This window comes from Channa argus, chromosome 13 (assembly GCF_033026475.1).
Source record: "Channa argus isolate prfri chromosome 13, Channa argus male v1.0, whole genome shotgun sequence".
Lineage (NCBI taxonomy): Eukaryota > Metazoa > Chordata > Actinopteri > Anabantiformes > Channidae > Channa > Channa argus.
Genome location: NC_090209.1, coordinates 1,563,315 through 1,584,640, shown reverse-complemented (window position 1 = coordinate 1,584,640; position 21,326 = coordinate 1,563,315).

Sequence of the window (21,326 nt, the reverse complement as noted above, 5' to 3'; positions counted from 1 at the left end):
AAAATAACAGCTACAATTAATCAGTACAGTCCTTCGGTAGAAACCCAAGAGTGTGCAGAAACAGGAAGTGACCCAATACGCTTACCGCATTTCCAGATGGAACCATCCAGCATTGAAATGATGACTGACAGCCAAGAGAGGAAACAGATTTCAAGTTTGACAGTGATTAGATGATGGTTTGCTGAGGCCGTGGCAGAAACTGATTAGTTATAAGAGAGATGCACCTGCAGTCAACTGAGTTGGAAGTGGTGGTAGATTGAAAGAGTGGAAAACGTGTAAAAGTAGAGGGTTATAGGAATGAAAAAAAAAAAAAAATCCTGGAAGAAAACCCTGATGTACTTTGCTAGATTTGATAAAGGATTTGTTGTCCAGCAAGATAATGACCTTAAGCATACAGCCAGAGCTAGACAGAAATGACATTTACAAGACCTCACTGTGGCTGTTTAAAGAATTACTTTGACACATTCTTATATCTGTAAGGACGGTGATGCAATTAACAACGTTCAAACAAGGGCTACTTGTGTATCTTCAAATTTCATTGTTTCCCTTGCTTATGTGTCCAAAAACTTTTCAGCACAGAGTCAAAGCAATGCCGGGGTAGGATACAACTAGTGCTGCAGTGACGGTGTTGGGTCCACCGTTTCAAACTGGTATGGTAACTCCTTTGGATATCCACACAAGAGGTTACATCCTGACTTAATAAGATACAGGACAAGCAGAAAGGAAAAGGCATTAAGTTTTTTCTTTTGACAAATTAAAGAAAACTTTAGTTTGCCTAGGATATCCTTATTATAGTAAGGCAATAGTGGTATGTAAGCATGAAATGAGACCAGTCCTGAAGCTCATAATGTATCACAGTTGTGTAGCTGCTGGTGTAGTGTGATTACAGCTTCACATCTCATAACAGACTCATTAGCTCATAAGCTTCAGTCTTCATTATCAGTATGGGTAAACTAATTGCAATGAGACCAGAGCTAGCATGATCTGTGCTGATTATTCATTGGCTCAAATGCAGCAGCAAATATGCATGTTATAAGAAATGCCACATCACTGAACGTTTGGAGGGTTGTAAATGTCAATGTTAATTTTACTTTGATATTTCTTGCAGTAACAGAGGTTCTCAGTTATCAGATTTAATAATCTAACCAGGCATGGGGCCTACAAATGAGCCTTCTGCTAGATACTCTAAATTTAGTGCATTGAGAAAGTATCACCAGCACATAGCTTTTTCCACATTTTGTTATGTATCAGCCTTATTCCAAAATGGACCTTGAGATGTTTCTATAACTTGATTGGAGTCCACCTGTGGGAAATTCAGATGATTGGACATGATTTGGATATGCATACACCTGTGTATATATAAGGTCCCACAGATACCAGTGCATGTTAGAGAAGAAACTGAGTCATGAGTTCCATGGAATTGTCTATGAACCTCCGAGACAGGATTATATTGAGGCACAGATCAGAGGAAGGGCCAGAAACATTTCTGCAACATTCATGGGCCCAATGAAGAAGTTTGGAACAACCAGGACTCTTCCTAAAGTGGGCCTGCTGGACAAACTGAGCAATTGAGAGAGAAGGGCCTTAGTCAGGGAAGTGACCAAGAACCCAATGGTCACTCTGAAAGCGCTTCAGCATTTATCTGTGGAGAAAGGAAAACCTTCCAGAAGGACAACCATCTCTGCAGCACTGCACCAATTCGGCCTGTATGGTAGAGTGGCCAAATAGCAGGTGTAGCTCACTTTGTATGGTAGTCGTCCACGAATCAATGGCTCAGTGGTTTGATTCCCAGTCCCTACTGGCTTTTTGTGGGCAAATGAAAAGCTGTGTAAAGCATTTTAAAAACACAAAGATTGAACTCTTGGCCTGAATGCCAAGTGTCATGTCTGGAGGTAACCAGGCACTGCTCACCAGCTTGCAAATACCATCCCTACAGTGAAGCATGGTGGTGCTCTGGGATGTTTTTTAGAGGCACGAACTGGGAGACTAGTCAGGAAAGAGGGAAAGATGAATGCAGTAATGTACTGAGACATCCTTGTTGAAAAAGCGCTCTGGACCTCAGATTGGTGTGACGGTTCATCTTTCAATAGGTCAATGGCCTTAAGCACGCAGCCAAGATAACAGAGGAGTGGCTACAGAACAACTCTGTGAATGTCCTTAAGTGGCTTAGCCAGAGGCCAGAATTGAACACGATTGAACATCTCTAGAGAGAGCTGAAAATGGAAGTGCAGCTTGAGAGGTACTGCAAAGAAGAATGGGAGAAACTGGCCAAAAATAGGTGTGCCAAGTTTGTAGCATCATACTCAAAAAGACTTGAGGCTGTAATTTGGTGCTAAAGGTGCTTCAACAAAGTATTAATGAAAGGTGGTACATAGTTATGTACATGTGATTTTCTTTTTTGTTTATTATTTTTAATAAATTTGCAAAGATTTCAAACAAACTTATTTCACATTGTCATTATGGGGTATTGATTGTAGAACTTTGAGGGAAATAATGAATTTAATCTATTTTGAAATAAGGCTGTTATGTAAGAAAATTTGGAAAAAGTTAAGCGCTACGAATTCTTTCTGGATGGGCTGTACACTGGTTGTTTGTGGCTGATGTTAACGTGTATGTTTTTATTTAATTTATTTATAATTAAAAATGTTTGAGTTTTTAAAGAGTTAAAGGTAGGGCTGGGATGTTTGCAAGATTTCACATCAGTCCTAATGCCTTTCTGAGGTGCTAAAACATTTTAGTTTTGTTTGGCTCATATTTTTCTTAAGTTGTTAGGCATCTAAGAAAGCAGTAATCAGATTGTCCATAACTGACATAATTAATCAATTCCACAGTAATTCAGAATGATTAAGGAAATGATGAGCTATGGATGGCAAACCAGCATTAGGGATATTTGGCATGAATGTGAAGAGTGATGTGGAGCCAGCAGCCATATGTTTCGGATTTAGATTAGATTTTAACTGATCAATCAATGTACCACAATAATTATTAGACATATAGGCCTATCACTAATTACCTATAGCTAATGTAGCTATTGTAAAAAGCTACAGATATGAAAAATCCTCCCAATTTTGTCTGTCTAGCCCGGCCACTTTGAATCTACCGACCAGCTGTGGCCTTTCTCTGTTGTTAGTTTTCTCCAGTACGTTTTTGTACATTTGCAGTTTATTCATGAATGTAAATCCATCCATCCACTCATTGTTTAATGCTTATTCAGAGTTGGGTTGCATTAGCAGCAGGCTCAGCAAAGTAGTCCAACTTCCAACTCTTCCCAATAATGTTGTCAAACTCCTCTCGTGGGATTCCAAGGTTTTTCCAGGTCATAAGAGATAGACAGTATAATCTCTCTAGTGTGTTGTGGGTCTATCCTGGAGCCTCCCACAATTTGAAAATGCCTGAAAAACCTCCAGTGAATGGCATCCAGGAGGTATACTGATGTACAACTTTCATTTCATTTCATTTCAAAAATATATTGGAAACAGGATCAAATAACTGTAAAGATAACACCCAGAATTTTACAAATATTAAATGTTCTGCACTTATATAGCGCTTTTCTACCTATTGGCACTCAAAGCACTTTACACTGCTTCTTATTTACCCATTCACACTCACAATCATACACCGATGGGGGAGCTGCTATGCAGCTGGCCAACACTCACCGGGAGCAACTAAGTTGGGGTTCAGTGTCTTGCTCAAGGACAGTTTGACATGTGACTGGAGGAGCCGGGGATTGAACCAACAACTGTGAGATTGGTGGACAACCGCTCTACCTTCCTGCACCACAGTCGCATTACTTATGTAAGCTGTGAAGTAACACTGAGCCACCAAACATGCATATTCATCTAGTATCATTACATAAGGCTGACTAATATTCTAAAAAGTGCTCAGACAATGTTCTAAAATGAACTGTTCTTAACTGTTAAGCTTCTACTATATCAAGTTAAACATAATGGTGCAGGTCTTTCTGAACGTACAAGGTCAATTCTGCCTTCAGGGTTGCTGATGGAAGTGTGTTTGCAGTCTTCAGTTACAGACTCTAAAGCTTGTCAGCTTTTCCACCTGCAGCAGTTGGTCTGTCCTATCATGAGGTCTTTGTCTGTGTGCATGTGTTTGTGTGTGCATGTCACAAGGAGGTTGTAAGAAAATGTCAATGTGTGCACACGTGTCATTTAAAAGGAGTAGAATATTTTAGAAAAGCATCTTTAAAGCATCTTTAAAGGCCAAAAGTACAGTCTCAACTTCCCATTCTTCATGTCAAGTGGAAACACACAAACACACATACACACTTGAAATAATCATTTGAATTTAAGCAGAAAAAGAGCCTGTTTGATCCTGTTTGCCTTCACCTTTTGGCCTTCCCTGCACCAACCTACCGACCAATTCTTAGACCTGCAGTCTCCTCCTTAACTGTATCTTCTCCTCATCCCATCAATCTCTGCCCTTCACTCTTGTCTCCCCTCTCACCAAGCTTTTGTTTTATTGTTCCTCAGTCCCACTTCCTGTCTAGTCATTTCAGCAATTTTACCTTTCACCCTCAGCTGTTCTCAGCTGTTCCCTCAGTTGTTTATACCCAACTCTTCTCACAGTCCCCTGCCAGATTGTCTCAATTTACAAATATGGTCATTCTGCTTCCCTGTGTGGACATTTGGCTTCCATGTTCTGTCTGGTCCCATTTTATGCTCTGACTGGTTTGTTAATTTGTTTCTTGTTTTTTTGCTCATTGCTGCCCTGGCTTGCTGCTTTTTTCAACTTTTCAATTTTCAGTTTCAACTTTATTTATATAGCGCCAATTCACAACAAAGTCATCTCAAGGCACTTTACAGAATAAAGTCAAGATTATAAAGATGTATAGAGAGAACCCAACAATTCCCCCTGGAGCAAGCCATAGCCAACAGTGGAGAGGAAAAACTCCCTTTAACGAAAGAAACCTCCACCAGAACCAGGCTCAGGGTGGATGGCCATCTGCCTTGACCGGTTGGGATGAGTGGAAAGTGAAGAGAGAAAAGAGCAGAGCAACAAAAAGCATCAGGCAGGTTCGTAGGACTAGTAGCTGCACGCTGGAAGACACACAGCTTCAAAGCCGGGGACACTTGCAGAAAGGGACAGAGAGAGGGAGTGGTCTACTGGGATGATACTGGGATGATATGGGATGGGATTTCACATTGACTCCATTGTGAAAAAGGCCCAGCAGAGGTTGTACTTTCTTCGCCAGCTGAAGAAGTTCAACCTTCCACAGGAGCTGCTGAATCAGTTTTACTCTGCAATCATAGAATCCATCCTCTGCACTGCTATATCTGTTTGGTTCAGCTCAGCTACCCAGCCTGATCTCAGAAGACTACGGAGGGTAGTCCAGACTGCTGAGCGAATCATTGGTATAGCCCTCCCCAGTCTCCAAGAACTGTACTTATCCAGAGTGAGGAAAAGGGCAAAGAAGATCACTCTGGACCCCTCACATCCAGCACACTCCCTGTTTGAACTGTTGCCTTCTGGTCGACGCTACAGAGCCCTGAGTACCAAAACGACCAGACACAGGAACAGTTTCTTCCCTCAGGCAATCACCCTCATGAACACTTGACGATCACAGAACACATAACACTATTGCACATAATCTAATTAAAACTCATACTCATTTACTTTTCAAGTTGTACACATAACTACTGCATTCACATTTGTCAATTTTACTTTTTGTTTAGCTTTTTGCATTTATCTTTATATTGTATATTATTCCTTTATTCTTATTATTTGTTCTTGTATTGTCACTGTCATTCTGTTGCTCTGTGAAGCTTTGTCATCAAAACAAATCCCTAGTATGTGTAAACATGCCTGGCAATAAAGTTCTTTCTGATTCTGATTTCTGATTCTGATTCTGATATGGTGCTATGAGGTCTTCTATATATGATGGAGCCTGACCATTCAGAGCTTTATATGTAAGAAGCAGGGTTTTAAATTCTATTCTAGATTTAATGGGAAGCCAATGCTAGTTCCAGTCAGCACTCTTGCTGCAGCATTTTGGATTAATTGCAGGCTCTTTAGGGAGTTACTGGGGCATCCTGAAAGTAGGGAATTACAGTAGTCCAACCTAGAGGTAACAAATGCATGGACCAGTTTTTCGGCATAACTTTGAGACAGGATGCTCCTAATTTTGGCAACGTTCCATAGGTGGAAGAAGGCTGTTCTAGAGATTTGTTTTATATGTGAGGTAAAGGACAAATCCTGTTCAAAAATAACTCCAAGGTTCCTTGCAGTAGTACTGGAGGCCAGACTTATGCCATCTAGAGTAATAATATGGTTGGACATCATATCTCTGAGATTTTTGGGCCCAAATACTATGAATTCAGTTCGCTCTGAGTTTAGAAGTAAAAATGTGGGACATCCAGGCCTTTATGTCTTGTAGACATGCTTGAAGCTTTATTAACTGATTATTTTCATCTGTTTCCATAGATAAATATAGCTGTGTATCATCAGCATAGCAGTGGAAATTTATGGAGTGTTTTCTAATAATGTTGCCTAAAGGAGACATATATAAAGTAAAAGGTATTGGTCCTAACACAGAGCCTTGTGGAACTCCATAGCTAACCTTTGTGTGCATAGGCGACTGTGGCGCAGGAAGGTAAAGCGGTTGTCCAGCATTCTCACAGTTGTTGGTTCAATACCCAGCTCCTTCGATCACATGTCGAATTGTCCTTGAGCAAGACACTGAACCCCAACTTAGTTGCTCCCGGTGAGTGTTGGCCAGCTGCATAGCAGCCCCCCCATCGGCTGGATCTGTGTGTGTGGTTGTGAGTGCGAATGGTTGAATAAGAAGCATTGTAAAGTGCTTTGAGTGCCAAAGGGTAGAAAAGCGCTATAAGTGCAGACCATAGAGGATTCATCATTAACATGAACAAATTGAAATCTATCAGATAGATAAGATTTAAACCAACCTAGTGCAGTCCCTTTAATCCCAATTTCATCTTCCAGTCTCTGTAATAAAATGTTGTGATCAATTTCTTGTGATCAAATTTTTTCTTACTATTTCAGATGATTTTCTGTTTGTTTGCCTTCTGTTTATAAAACCCACATTTAGAACCCTTTTGCCATCTCTTTATTTGGGTTGTTATACACAGTGAAAAAGTGATTAAATTAGAACGCAATTAGTGTTATATATTTAGAAGCATACCTTGCTTTACCTTTTACCTTTCCTTCCTTATTTAATATACAACTCAAATTCAAAAGAAGTTGGGATTATGTGTAAAACCTAAATAAAAACAAAACCTAAAGATTTGCAGATCTCATCAGCCCATATTTTATTCACAATTGAATATTTTAATAATATTTTACCATTTCATGGAAAATATTAGCTCATTTTGAATTTGATTTGAAAAGTTGGATGATGGTTTGTAATGCTTACCATTGTTTAGCATCCCCTCTTCTTTTAACAACGGTCTGGTAAAGGTCTGGAAAGTTAGGAGACCAGTTGCTGGAGTTTATGAGAATGGTGACACAATTTTTACTGATGCAGGATTCTAGCTGCTACGCAGTCCTTATCCTTTGTTGCTGGATTTTTCATTTATGATGGGCCAAATGTTTTCTATGTACTTTTCAGCATTGATGGTGCCTTTCCAGAATTGTAAGCTAACACTATAGGAACTAATGCGCCCCCATACCAGTAGAAAATCTAGCTGAGTTGTTTTCCATGGTGCGGAGCCGTGCTTCCAATTCCGTGAGCCTCGCCTCCAAAGCTGCAAAAACCTTACACTTATTACATAAACCATTATCACTAAAGGTGGCAGAGGAAAAACTGAACATGAGACACATCGAGCAAGTGAGAGAAGGAGAAACAGAGGGAGACAGAGAAGCCATTGCTAATGGACAACTGCTAAGCTAACGAAGCTAATATAAGTGAAATGTGGAATTTGTAAACTTTAGCTGGTTATGTTTTGCAAAAGCAGGTGCTTGTGTAATACAAGCGTATGTCACGACTAAGTATTAATTCTTGTGTGAAGAAATCACTTATTTAAGTAAAAATAACAGCTACAATTAATCAGTAAACAGTCCTTCGGTAGAAACCCAAGAGTGTGCAGAAACAGGAAGTGACGCAATACGCTTACCGCACGAGCAGCCGATCCGATGGAAGAGAGGATAGCGGAGAGTGTCACCACCACCCAGAAGGAATCCACTAGGTTGCAGGCCTGTTATCATCTGTGCTACCCGAGGTGCATCGTGAGCAGGTATCTGTGTTGGTTAATCCCATTTTATACATTTTGCTTTGAGTGATAATGGTTCTGGGATAAGTACATTTTTGTTGCTAGTCATGGAGATGGTGTTGTTACATATTTCTTTTTATTTACTCATTGTGGCTTAAAAGCAAGATCTGAAACTGATATGGGTTTGTATTGATTTTGTTCTAGGTCTAACCATGAGTTGTTGTAATTATCCTTTTGAATCCATTTGACTAGGTATTGCAATTGTTTTGCTAGGATTTAGTGTTGGAAATTAGGTTCTTCAATGGCTGTTGACAGTGAGATTCTAGGTTTCTTGTTTTTCCAGTAAAAGTGAGATGTTACTGAGTCAAGAACCATTTATCCGTGGGAACTGTGGGGATCATTGGACGAATTGCTACAGTAAAAAGATTTTACCACAATTCAACTATTTGTTCTCAATGAGTGAATGTAATGGGTCGGTCCAGTGTCTAAGATCGTCTTTTATTATTTTATTTGTATTTATTAATTTTTTTAATATAGTGGTATAGTTGAGATTGAAAAGCTCTGACAACCTGTGGGAAGTATTAAAGACTAAATATTTAATGTTGACAACATGAAATGGAAGGAGGGGTTCCTGTGCTGCAGAATCCCAGGCATCTTCAGAGAGTTGAAGTATTGTTTATTTATTCCAGTTTATCGTGTAATTTGAGATTACAGAAAATTAATTAATAATATTAAATGTTTATTTTACCGAACTGTAGGGGTCCTGTAAGTGTAATAATATGTAATCTTCATAAAGACAATTTTTATGTTATGTATTTGTGTCCTGGATTCCTTTATTTCTGATATTCTGTTGTATGGCTGCTCCTAGCAGTTCTATAAAGCTGGCAAAAAATCTGGTTGGACTAACATTGGGGTTTAGTAGCTAGTGCTTGATCCCAACATAATTCTCTACCCATTGAGTCACCAATACCCCATTTTTTATTGCTTTTGAGAGTGATATCTCAAAATGTAGGCAAAAAAAAATCCAAACTGATTATGTGCTGTAAATACTTGTAAATACCTGTAAAACTAATCAGCAATAACCTGGTGCCGTTTCCAAACTGTAGATCAAAGATAATGGACTTTCTTTACTACTACATGAAATAAAATAAAATTGCTTTAAAAACAGTTACTCTTCCTCCTTTGAACTCCATATTCCGCACCCTCTTTTATTCAAAACTCTGCCTCTGTATGCTTTATTTTGCAGTAGTTTGTGTCCAGATTGAACTTCCCTCTTCACTTAATGTAACAGAGTAATACAGAGAAAGACAAACCAGGACCTGAACATGGGATTGTGTAGGAGGCAGACTGCTGCACACCTGTTGGTCAAGATACGGGAAAATATTTGCCTGTGTAGGAATTATGTGAAGGCTTCCCCAAGTAAAATTAACAGAAGGCTGTGGTTGAGTACCACTATATTAGGTTGAGGATTCCCTGGTAGTCCTCCGTAGGCAATGCCCTTCAGTGTTCACCTGTGTTTATTGTGGTTTGTGACCATGATGATGAAGTAAAGGTGGTCAGTGTAACTTACAGTGATGAGCTGATACTGAATATGACTATAAAAGCTATAAAAGTTCATAATGATTATTTGATGATTAAAAACTGAAAATATTAGATTAAACTTACAATATATAAAGGTTTGTATATGAATGTTTTAGCGGTTTTGGTTTGAGGTCAAAACTCTAACTACTGTTGAGAATTGACAGAAAAAAATTTTTATGAACACTTTCAGGTACCAAACAGGAAGTGGCAGAAGTTCATACTGATGCACCATCATTTCCACTTTGGTTTCACTGCGCATTAATTTTACGGCTCATCTAGGGAGTGACAGATATTAAGAAAACTTAAAACGTTAAATTTGAAATATTCTTTAATGCAGGGGTCTCAAACTCAAATTACTTGGGGGCCGCAGGATTCAAAGTCTGGGTGCGGCTATCAGTTATTGCACAAAAAAAATCTAATCTTCTCAAACATCACTACTAACAGTTCTTTAACTTCAGTGGGTTCTTCTGAACATGAACAGCTTCTCCTGCCTATGTCTTGCTACCAGAGACCTGGCAGCGCTTCCTCTCACATAGCTGAGACACATTTAACTTGAGGGAGGAAGCAGTTGAGACCCTCAGTATGGCTTGAAAATGATCGTCAGTAAGTCTGGACCTGTACTTGAGACTATACTTGAAGTTTAAGCTAGAGAAAAACTTTTCGCACAAATATGTGCTCCAAAAAGGCACATGGTCTGCTTGAACGTTCAGGAAAGCTCAGGGGAGCCGGAGGTCAATTCTTTCAAAAATAGTTCAAGGTTGTCTGCTTTTCCACTCACCTCCTAAACTTGGCTTTGAGGTCAGAGTTGCACTGCAGGTCAGTGAGCTCTATTTGAAGCAAAGTACCACTGCTACCGAGCTGTTCATTATCAGTTGGGACAGTGGGATGCCATTATTTGTTTATTATATAAAACAATGGGATGCAGCCATGAAGGCGTTATTTACTGGCTTTCATTTTCTATAATAACCCCATGGATTTAGAGGTACATCCTAGCCAACACAGATGTTCTCTTGACTATATAACCGAGGCGGGTAAGGCCCTGATGAGGCTCCAGCCTGACTCCAAAGCAGGATTGTGGACATCGGAGGTCCACTCCCCTTGGTGACATCGTCAACGGAATATTGGTGTTGGTCGCTAACACTGGTAACATTTACTTTGTCCAGCTTGAAGTCAAACATGCTAATTTCAAACACAGTAAGAAGTAGCAATTGTATGACAGTTATGTGATGTTACACGGGCGTCTCTATAGTTGTGCAATGTTTCTCTGCTTGCATCAATCCCGGCCGATGGCCCACCCCAGGGAGTCATATACTCCACTGTGATTGGTATGTTCATTCAGCTCCAGCTTGCACAAAAAAAGAACCTTCCACGCACAACACGGTAAAGTGCCATTCATATAAAACTCGAGGGCCGCACTAACATTAAACTGTCATATCGTCCTGCGGGCTACAAAATATCCCCTGCTTTAATGTGTCTGTATGAACACTGAAAGAGGTGTTTAATGCTGTAATTAGTATTCCTCCAGTTCATACTGACCATGAATTGATTGATTTTTTAAATCTTTCAAGCCCTTTCAAAGGAAATGAGGGAAGCCAAAAGTTGCAGTCCTTTGTCAACGTGCATTATGTGTATCTAAAGCTAACAGGAGGCTTTAGTAGTCTAAGTTATTTAACTCAAGTACACTGCAAAAGTCTTACTTGGATAAAACGTTTTTAAAAATGCTGTAATATTTTCCATACAGCTTTTAGGTGTTAGGTGGAACTATAAATAAGAAGATTTACTCAAACACTGATTTGACTCCCAGCTTTAACCCCAAAGACAGTGTAGACCAGCAAATCTGATAAAGGTAAACTAATAACTGCTTGTTAAAAGACAGTTCACAAACATGTTGTAACATACTACTCTGAGAAAGAAATAAACAGTGTTAACATGCTGAAAAGATCACATTTGTTTCTAAGTATAAAATCAACAGGTTAAACATTCTTTAACACACAGTCCATCAAACCCAAAGAACTTCACACAAATCACATTCAACTGGCTTTACAACATTATGAGTTTGAGAAGTTTATTCTGAATCCTCTTATCAAACTTAAATATGCTAGTGCTTATTACAACTTTAGTTTGGGAAGAAAAAAGGTTTATTCAATACAGGGCCAAAACCAACTTAAAATGTTTTGAGTAATAAAAGTGCTCAATGAAAATAATCCTTATGTCACTTGAGTCCTCGGTGAATAGCAATAACTTTATATGGACATGAACAGGTTGTTCTGCAGTTACAAATCCAACCTGGCTCACAGAATATGATGCAAGGCTAAGCACTCCTGGCCAATTCTAAACATTATCATAAACAAAAATGCTATAACATGTAGTTTTACAATAACAAATGGCCTGTTCCCCTTTTACATGAGATGAGACCTCTTCAGCAAATTCTGCAATTACTTTTTGGATTTAATATATGATAACTCTTTGCCAAATTCTGCAAGGTGAAATATTAGCTAAACAGAGAATAAAAACGTGAATAAAATATATTATTATCTAATCTTATTTGGCCTATGGCATTTAAATCTTAACCTGATAGTAAATGGAACAAACTATTAGAATCCAATGACAACTGACAAACTTTCCTGAGTGTGAGACAAAGACCTGACAAGGCCTTTCTAGGTCAAAAGCTTTTGGTTTCATTGCGTCGAGTCCCACAAACAGTCTTTAAAAGGCTTCAAATATTTTCAACAGCTTGGAAGGTTACTCCAAGTTTAAAGCATACATCAATTCCAGAAGATGGCAGCATGCTCTGGACACATCTTCAACTTGAGTCAGGACTGGAAGGCCCTCGATTATGATCCCAGTGGCATCTGGCTGGCGGCACACACATATTTTCATGCTCTTGCAGTATAAGGTCCTCATGCACAACTGCTTATGCTGTTCCCATCCAACATAAAATACAGATATTGTATAGAAAAAACAACATTTGCTGGGTGACAGAAAACATTCAAAACATCCAAATAAAAAAATAAGATGACTAATGATGATTAATGATGTACTTGCATGTAGACTCAAGGGGAATCGCAGTGCACCTGCTGAACTACTCATTTATCTGTAAAACAGCAATTTGGTTTGGTGATAAACACGGTTCAAAATAAGCAACCTTCCAATTAAATGTAATACAATACTCACAAGTTACAAATGAAACTATTATGATTGAGAATAATCATGGTCTTAATGCTACCCCAAAAAAGTCCAACCATAAGAGACAAAATATTGGAAAAGTACATTGTTAAAATGTTTTTATATTAGATTGTAACTTACAGTAAATATTTTTTAAGACAAGATATTTCTTCTTCTTTTTCCTTTTGTTTCGGCTGTTCTCTGTCAGGGGTCACCACAGCGAATCATGTGCCTCCATCTAACCCTGTCCTCTGCCATACCTCCTCAATCTGTCCTCTCTGACTTTATCTTCCAAACATCTAACATGAGCTGTCCTTCTGATTTACTCGTTCCTGATCCTGTCCAGCCTCTTTTCTTCAGTGCCACTGTCTAAGCCGAACAACATCGCTGGTCTCACCGCTGTCTTGAACACCTTTCCTTTCATTCTTGCTGATACTCTTTTATCTCTGTTTAACAAGATCTTGGAGAGAACTAGTCAGAAACTCTACTGCCACCTCTCCTAGACACTTCCATTCCTCCACAGGTATGGCATCAGGACCAACTGCCTTTCCACTCTTCATCCTCTTCAACGTCCTCCTCACTTCACTCTTACTAATCTTTGCTAATTCCTGCTCCACACCAGTCACCTCTTCTACTCTCCGTTCCCTTTCATTTTGCTCATTCATGAACTCTTGAAAGTTCTGCTGCCAGGAGGGGAGAGGGGAGAGCCAGGAGTGTGATGGGAAGATGTTCCCAAGATATTCCCATCACACTCCTGGCTCTCCCCTTCTAAGTGTCATTACCTCTGTTCCCTTCACCTACGTGTCCATTAAAATCTGCACCAATTACAACTCTCTCACCTCTGGGGATGCACTGAATCACTTCATCTAACTTACTCCAGAATTTCTCCTTCTCTTCTAACTGACATCCTACCTGTGGGGCATAACCACTAATGACATTGAACATCACACCTTCAATTTACACATCAACCTGTCTGATACTAATTTTACCTCTAAAACATTCCTCACAAACTATTCTTTCAGGATAACTCATACTTATTTCTCTTCCTCTCTGATCCATGGTAGAACAACTTGAACCCTGGTCCTAAGCTTTTAGCCTTGCTACCTTTCCACCTGGTCTCCTGGAGACACAGTATGTCCACCTTCCTTCACTGCATCATGTCAACCAACTCTCTAGCCTTTCCTCATCTGTCATAGTCCCAACATTCAAAGTGCCTACTCTTGGTTTTCCTCTTCTCTCTCTTACTTTTCAAAATCTGAAGCAAAGAATGGGAAGAATTGGGACATACTGAAAACTTCTCATGTCATTTGGTTCAAGAATGTATTCAACTGGTTCAACAACTTCAAATTTTCCTTTAAAGTAGTATCTCCCCCTAAATGAGGTAAGAGGGACACCAGAACTAAATGCTTACTTTAAAGGACTGGATGTGCCCAATGCTTCCACTAGAGAATTAAAAAACTCGTCATCAACTATATGGTCATTTCATTTGAAATGTGAAACAACAATAATCTTTGATTGCAGCCGTGGATACACACCTTGATAAAAAAGTAAAGCTCATCAGTGATACTTTATAAACACTTTTCAATTTCAATAAGAGGGAATCAATGTGCTTAAAAACAGCATTTCTTTCTTCTTGAAGCTCCAAACCTGAACTTGTAAATTCATAATTGTCATTATTGCAAAGATAATCTTCAGAGGCTTCAACGGGACAAGTGTTTCTGTACACTGTCTTTCAGATATAATCTCTGGTTTGAAATCCTGTAGTATGTAGTAAGTATGTGGTGTATGGTTCCTGTGTTTGTGTGTTACAAATGTCCCATATACATTTGTTTGATAAAACACACTTTACGGTCTCATTATTTTTCAAATAATGAAATATGGGTTCATAATAGATAAAGTAGGGATCACACAGCCTTTGCAGGGGAACCATGAGCAGTGAGCGCATAGGGTATATCCTTTACAAGAACATGGACAGTCTATGTGTATAAAGGGCAGGGCATGATTGTGTCCATAGGTTCCATGATGCAGTCAATAATGCTTTAAAATATCACTCTTTGTTGTTACAACATTGGGTGCATAACTTACGTGGCCATCCCATCTGGTATTAAAGATAAAAAAAATAATCACCTGTGTTTAATACTTGCTTCTCTGTCTGATGACAGTAATTAAGATAAGCATTGTTGAGAGAAACATATTACAAATATATTTATCTCTTTGTTTAGACGGAGGCATTATTCTCTTACCTACTGTGTATGTGAAACACAAAGGGTAGGTGTTTAACAGGGTAACATGAGGATAAGAAAAATACCTAGTGTATGTATTTCGTACTAAAGGGGTACTTATTAAAAATTACATAATAAATGTACTGTGTAACTACAAATAAGAAAAGGGTAAGAGATTCCACTTTAAGTTACAGCCCTCATTTTTGTACAGTACTTACTGTAGTATAACAGGTAACAAAGGAGTTTAAATACATTCATTTCTGAGAAAATAAATAGCTATCATGGTTTTATTTTTCTTGCCTTTGATTTTATTGCCTGGAAAACTTTTTTAAATCAGTTGAACTTTAGTGTTCTAAACAACGTTTTGATAAATAATTAAATGATAGTTGTGGGTTAGCACTGCAGACTCTATCTGTTGTTATACAGTGGATACAACAAATAAGGACTGTGATTGTCCTCTCCTTATCTGTAGTTTATATGGTAAACGGCTTTTATTACATAACGCTTATATCCAAAGCGCTTCACAATGTTGCTTCTCATTTACCCATTCGCACACACACACTCAAAAATTGATGGTGGTGGCTGCCATGCAAGGTGACCCTGACCCACCAGGAGCAACTTTGTGTTCAGTGTCTTGCCCAAGGACACTACGACACATAGCCAGGAGGGACCTAATATCGAACATCTGACACACTATAGGTTTTTGTTCTCACCTTGTCATTTAAGTTTGCTTATGGTTATCACGTAACAACAAATATGTATTCATAGTTACTTCTCACTTAAGGTACAAGTGAACATCTCAATATAGGGTTTAAATTGTGCAGTAACTTTATTTAAAGTGGGGTCCAAATCCTTTTATCAAGACTAGGGGTCAGGTTGAACTCAAACAGAACTATTAGTAGTTCAGACTATGACTATAATATTACTTAAATTACAGTTTAACAATGCACACAATTTCAGATTCCCCCTCCAGTAGTAGGTAGTAAATAAATACATTTACATGTACTAAAGTCTTGCACTATGTACTCCAAGTACATTAATATTTCTATTTATAGTTGATTTTATTTCACTATGTGTATGTAACAGCTGAAGGTACTTTGCAGTTGCAGACTCTAAATAGAATTAACTATTAGTTATAAAGAATTAATAGGGTTCACCCGTCAGTATGTTAAGTAGTTACAATTGGCTAAATTCTATATATCTTGAACTTTGAATTTTAATGGCCTCTAACTAATATTTCAATCAAATAAAATGTTTTTTTGCTTTACACGTAACTGCTTTGTTGTGACAGTGAGAGGTCAAAAAGGACAGCAGGTCATGACTCATGTAGCTTGAAATAGTTTCCACAAGGTGATTCAGATCCATTGGCTTTGATGAGGAAACCAGGATTTACCATCAAATGACTACTTTGGATGTATTGTTCACTTCCCAACTATGACTCAACTTATTACCACTACTCAGCAGCACTGCAGCTGCTAGTCTGGAACTAATTTCCCTAAAACTGTCCTTAACAAGTCAATGGAAAGGTCATCACTCTCTTTCTAATTTCTATTAGACTACTAAATTACAAGACCTGAAAAGATCATGAAATTTTTCCAAATATGAGAAATATGAAATCTGACATGAGACATGAGAGACACTTATAAAGTTAAAATCTGCTTTGACCCAAAAGGTCAAGTTCTTTTAGCTTTCTATTAATATTTTTGTTCTCTATGAGTATTTTTACTAAATTCAGGTTGTCTGTTTCCCTCTATCCTGGATCTCACCCCAAGTGTTTCCTTTGTTCGTCCTGTTCTCTTTACCCAAATTGGTTTCCATTTACAAAATGCTTGTCACCCCCATATTTTTTTTGGCAGAAGAACATAGGAGATTTTCTATTATCACGGCATTTGCAGTGTTGTCTACCTCTGAACACTTGCTGGAAACAGTGTTTAAGTGTGAACCCTCCACTCATAGTTAGTCTTCAGTTGAGTCCCCTGAGTCTACCACTGTCTCTCATCAGCTTAACTGTACAGTAGATTTATTTAGCATGGAGAGCCCATTTTCCAGCACTTATATAGCACTTTTCTACCTATTGGTCCTTAAAGCATTTTGCACCACTTCTCATTCACACAATCACACACACTCACACACCGATGGGGGAGCTGCTATGCAGCTAGCCAACACTCTTGGGATTGGTGGACTGAGCCACAGTCACAAGAGGTATCAGGATTTTACCGTCCAGAAACTCATACTAGAAGAACAGTATCGTTATCTGGTATTAATACTCTTTATCTGCAAATACTGTCCTCCAAGATAAATACTTTTGCAGCTTCTAAACTCCTTACATAGGAATGAACCAACCTGGGGCTGGTTTATTCTAAACTGAATGAACCAGCCCCAGTGTCTCCTCCTTTAGACTTGTCTGCATGTAATTGATGTAAAATAAAGTTTTCAAAATTTTATTTTATTTTTATTTGTTAAAACTGTGTCAAAAACACACCTTTTGAAAGTTAAGTTGAAACAGATTGTGACTAATAATGTTTAATAATTATTGTGATAATGATTGATTTAGATTTCTTTTTTTACTGTGCATTTAAGTTTTGGACAAACATTCAAGAAGACATTTCTGTCTTCCTATTCAATAAAGTTCCATATCGCCCCTTCTGGTTTGCTACAACAGAGTATACTTATAAAGGCTGTCGATTTAACTCTATTGATTTCTGTTGAATATCATTGCATAATCAGTTTTTAATTTATGCTTATACTTCTGTGTTTTGTTGCATTTGACTGCTCAGTGGTGTTATCTGTTTGAATCATAAGAGGGCCATTAATAAAAATAAAAAAGCTACTTGTATTTGCTCAGTCGGATTAATCTGCATGTATGCATAGTGTCAGCACTAGAGATTTAACTGTATAATTCAGTAAATTCTAAACTGATAACAATGTTGATTTTTGCCTCCTTGAGAACAGTTTTAGTATAAAATTTACACTAATTTGAACTGCTGATTTAGACTCTAGGGGAAATAATTTGAACTTATTTTGATTGCTGTTTTATACTTTTTTTTTTTAAACAAACTTAGTAGTATTAGAACTGTACTTATTGACCAAAGAGGACTTTGCCATCATCACAATCATCATCTGCCATAGTCTCTCCAAAAAAACTCATTATTTTTAGACTTTCCCTGCACTGGCCCCGACTCTTCCACCTTTTCCATCTCTTTCTTTCTTGCTTTCACTTATCTACATTTTATTCCTGCCCCCCTGTGTGATTCTCACCTTTCTTCTCTTCCTCCCCTCCCCTTAGGCGTATTGCACAGCTGCTGTCAGATGTTATCAGATGCCTGGCTGCTTTGTAGTTCCTGAGCATGTTAGATCACAAATTCTCTGTCGCTTTCTTTTCTCTCAGTCCTTTTTTTCACCTTGTCATTATTTGGTGTGGTCTACATCTGTGTACCTCTCTTTCTCTATCCCTCTCCATCTTTGCCTTTGCATTCTTTAACAAAAATTTCAGTTGCTATGTGTCTTCTTTCCCCCAAATTCTGATCTTTCTTGGGTCTTTATTCTTACTTTTAAATTGGAACTGGGAGGAACATGGGGGAATAGGGAGTTTGTGTTTACATGGATACTGTTATCAACAGTCCAGACATACTACAACAATGTATAGGTAAATGTATAAATACCACACTTTTGAAAAATGTTATCACAAAAATGCTTAACGTCTGAATGATTAATTACATTGCTGCCAATTTACTGTAGGTGGACCAGTGCAACCAGATCCTGTGTGTACCTTTTACACACACACGTGCGCACACAGGCACACCTGTCAGATCAGGGTCAGTGTGTTTTGTATGTAACACACTATCCACACAGAAAGTCTCATGTGACCTTTATCTTTTTAATGTCCATAGTGCCCACATGTTTAATCACACACTGGCAGATTTTCTTCACAAGGAGCACAGAGGTGAAAAAAAGAACTGTATGTACATTGATCTTAGAAAAAGAAGAAAAGTTGAGGTAAAAGAGTGATCCAAGTTCAAGGTAAAGCACTAAACACAGGGATCTTCAAGTAACTTTTTGGAGAAAACCTAGGCTGATTAGGAGAGATGGCATCCATCTTACTTTAGATGGTGCAGCTTTCTTTTCAAGAAATATGGCTGGTTTTATTGAACAACCAAACGTATGACAATCCAGAGTTGAGCCAAGGATGCTCAGAGTTTTTCATTTAATATTTTCTATCTGATTTAGTGCTTAGTACAGAAAAGTCATTCTAGTGGGTGACTTTAACATTCATGTAGATGCTGACACTAACTGCCTTAGCACTTTGTTTAATTCAATATTAGATTCAATTAGGTTCAGTAGGTTTTTATGACTTTCTTTATGAATAAAATTGTAGCTATTAGAGAAAAAATTCACCAGATCCTCCCCCCAAATATTACAGATTGATCTTCACATACAACATTGCTAGAATCATCGATAAGGTCGCAATCCCTCTTAGACTGCTTTTTACCCATAGATCTCTCTGAGCTAACTTCAATTATTACCTCATGTAAACCAACAACCTGTTTGCTAGACCCTATTCCAACTAAACTGCTCAAGGAAGCTTTACCCTTAATAGATACGTTCATATTAGATATCATCAATCTATCTTTGGAAACAGGCTATGTACCACAGGCCTATAAGGTAGCTGTAATTAAACCATTACTTAAAAAACCCTGTCTTGACCCAGGTGTTTTAGCCAATTACAGACCAATATCTAATCTCCCCTTTATTTCTAAAATCCTTGAAAAAGTAGTTGCAAAACAATTATGTGATCACCTTCATAGGAATAATTTGTATAAAGACTTTCAGTCAGGATTTAGAGTTCATCATAGTACAGAAACAGCACTGGTAAAAGTCACCAACGATCTTCTCATGGCCTCAGATACTGGACTCATCTCTATACTTGTTCTGTTAGATCTTAGTGCTGCATTTGATACCATTGATCATAACATTTTATTACAGAGACTGGAACATGAAATTGGAATTAAAGGAACTGCACTAGGTTGGTTTAAATCTTATCTGTCAATTTGTTCATGTTAATGATGAATCCTCCATGCACAAAAAGGTTAGCTATGGAGTTCCACAAGGCTCTGTGTTAGGACCAATACTTTTTACTTTATATATGTCTCCTTTAGGCAACATTATTAGAAAGACACCATAAATTTACACTCCTATGCTGATGATACCCAGCTATATTTATCTATGGAACCAGATGAAACAAATCAGTTAATCAAGTTTCAAGCCTACAAGACATAAGGCTGCATAAGTGCTGCATTTGATACCATTGATCATAACATTTTATTGCAAAGAATTGGACATGAAATTGGGATTAAAGGAACTGCACTTGGTTGGTTTAAGGGGTGACTGTGGTGCAGGAAGGTAGAGCGGTTGTCCACCAATCTCACAGTTGTTGGTTCAATCCCCGGCTCCTCTGGTAATGTGTTAAAGTGTCCTTGAGCAAGACACTGAACCCCAACTTAGTAACTCCCGGTGAGTGTTGGCCAGCTGCATAGCAGCTCCACCATCGGTGTATGAGTGTGTGTGTGATTGTGAGTGCGAATGTAAAGCGCTTTGAGTGCCAATAGGTAGAAAGGCGATATATAAGTGCAGACCATTTACCATTCCTTTATGCAAAATTATTAGAAAACACCATAAATTTACACTGCTATGCTGATGAGCTATATCTAGCTATATCTATCTATATCCAGCTATATCTATCTATAGAACCAGAAGAAACAAATCAGTTAATCACAATTTTTACTTCTAAACTGAGACAAAACTGAAGTCATAGTATTTGGGCCCAAAAATCTCAGAAATATGATGCCGAACCATATCGTTACTCTATTTCAATTCCAACTTTATTTATATAGTGGCAATTTACAACAAAGTCATCTCAAGGCACTTTACATGATAAAGTGCTCCTCGTTGAGCAAGCCCTAGGCAACAGTAGAGAGTAAAAACTCCCTTTAACGGAATGAAACCTCCAGCAGAACCAGCCTCAGGGTGGGCGGCCATAGGCCATCTCATTGCACTTGTGGGATTCCCCCAACGCTCTAAACTAGGAGTGGGCGGATCAATCCTTAATATCGATACTTTCGATATAGGAGTTGTATCGAAAATGATCAATCCAAAAGTCAAAATATCAATATTAAGG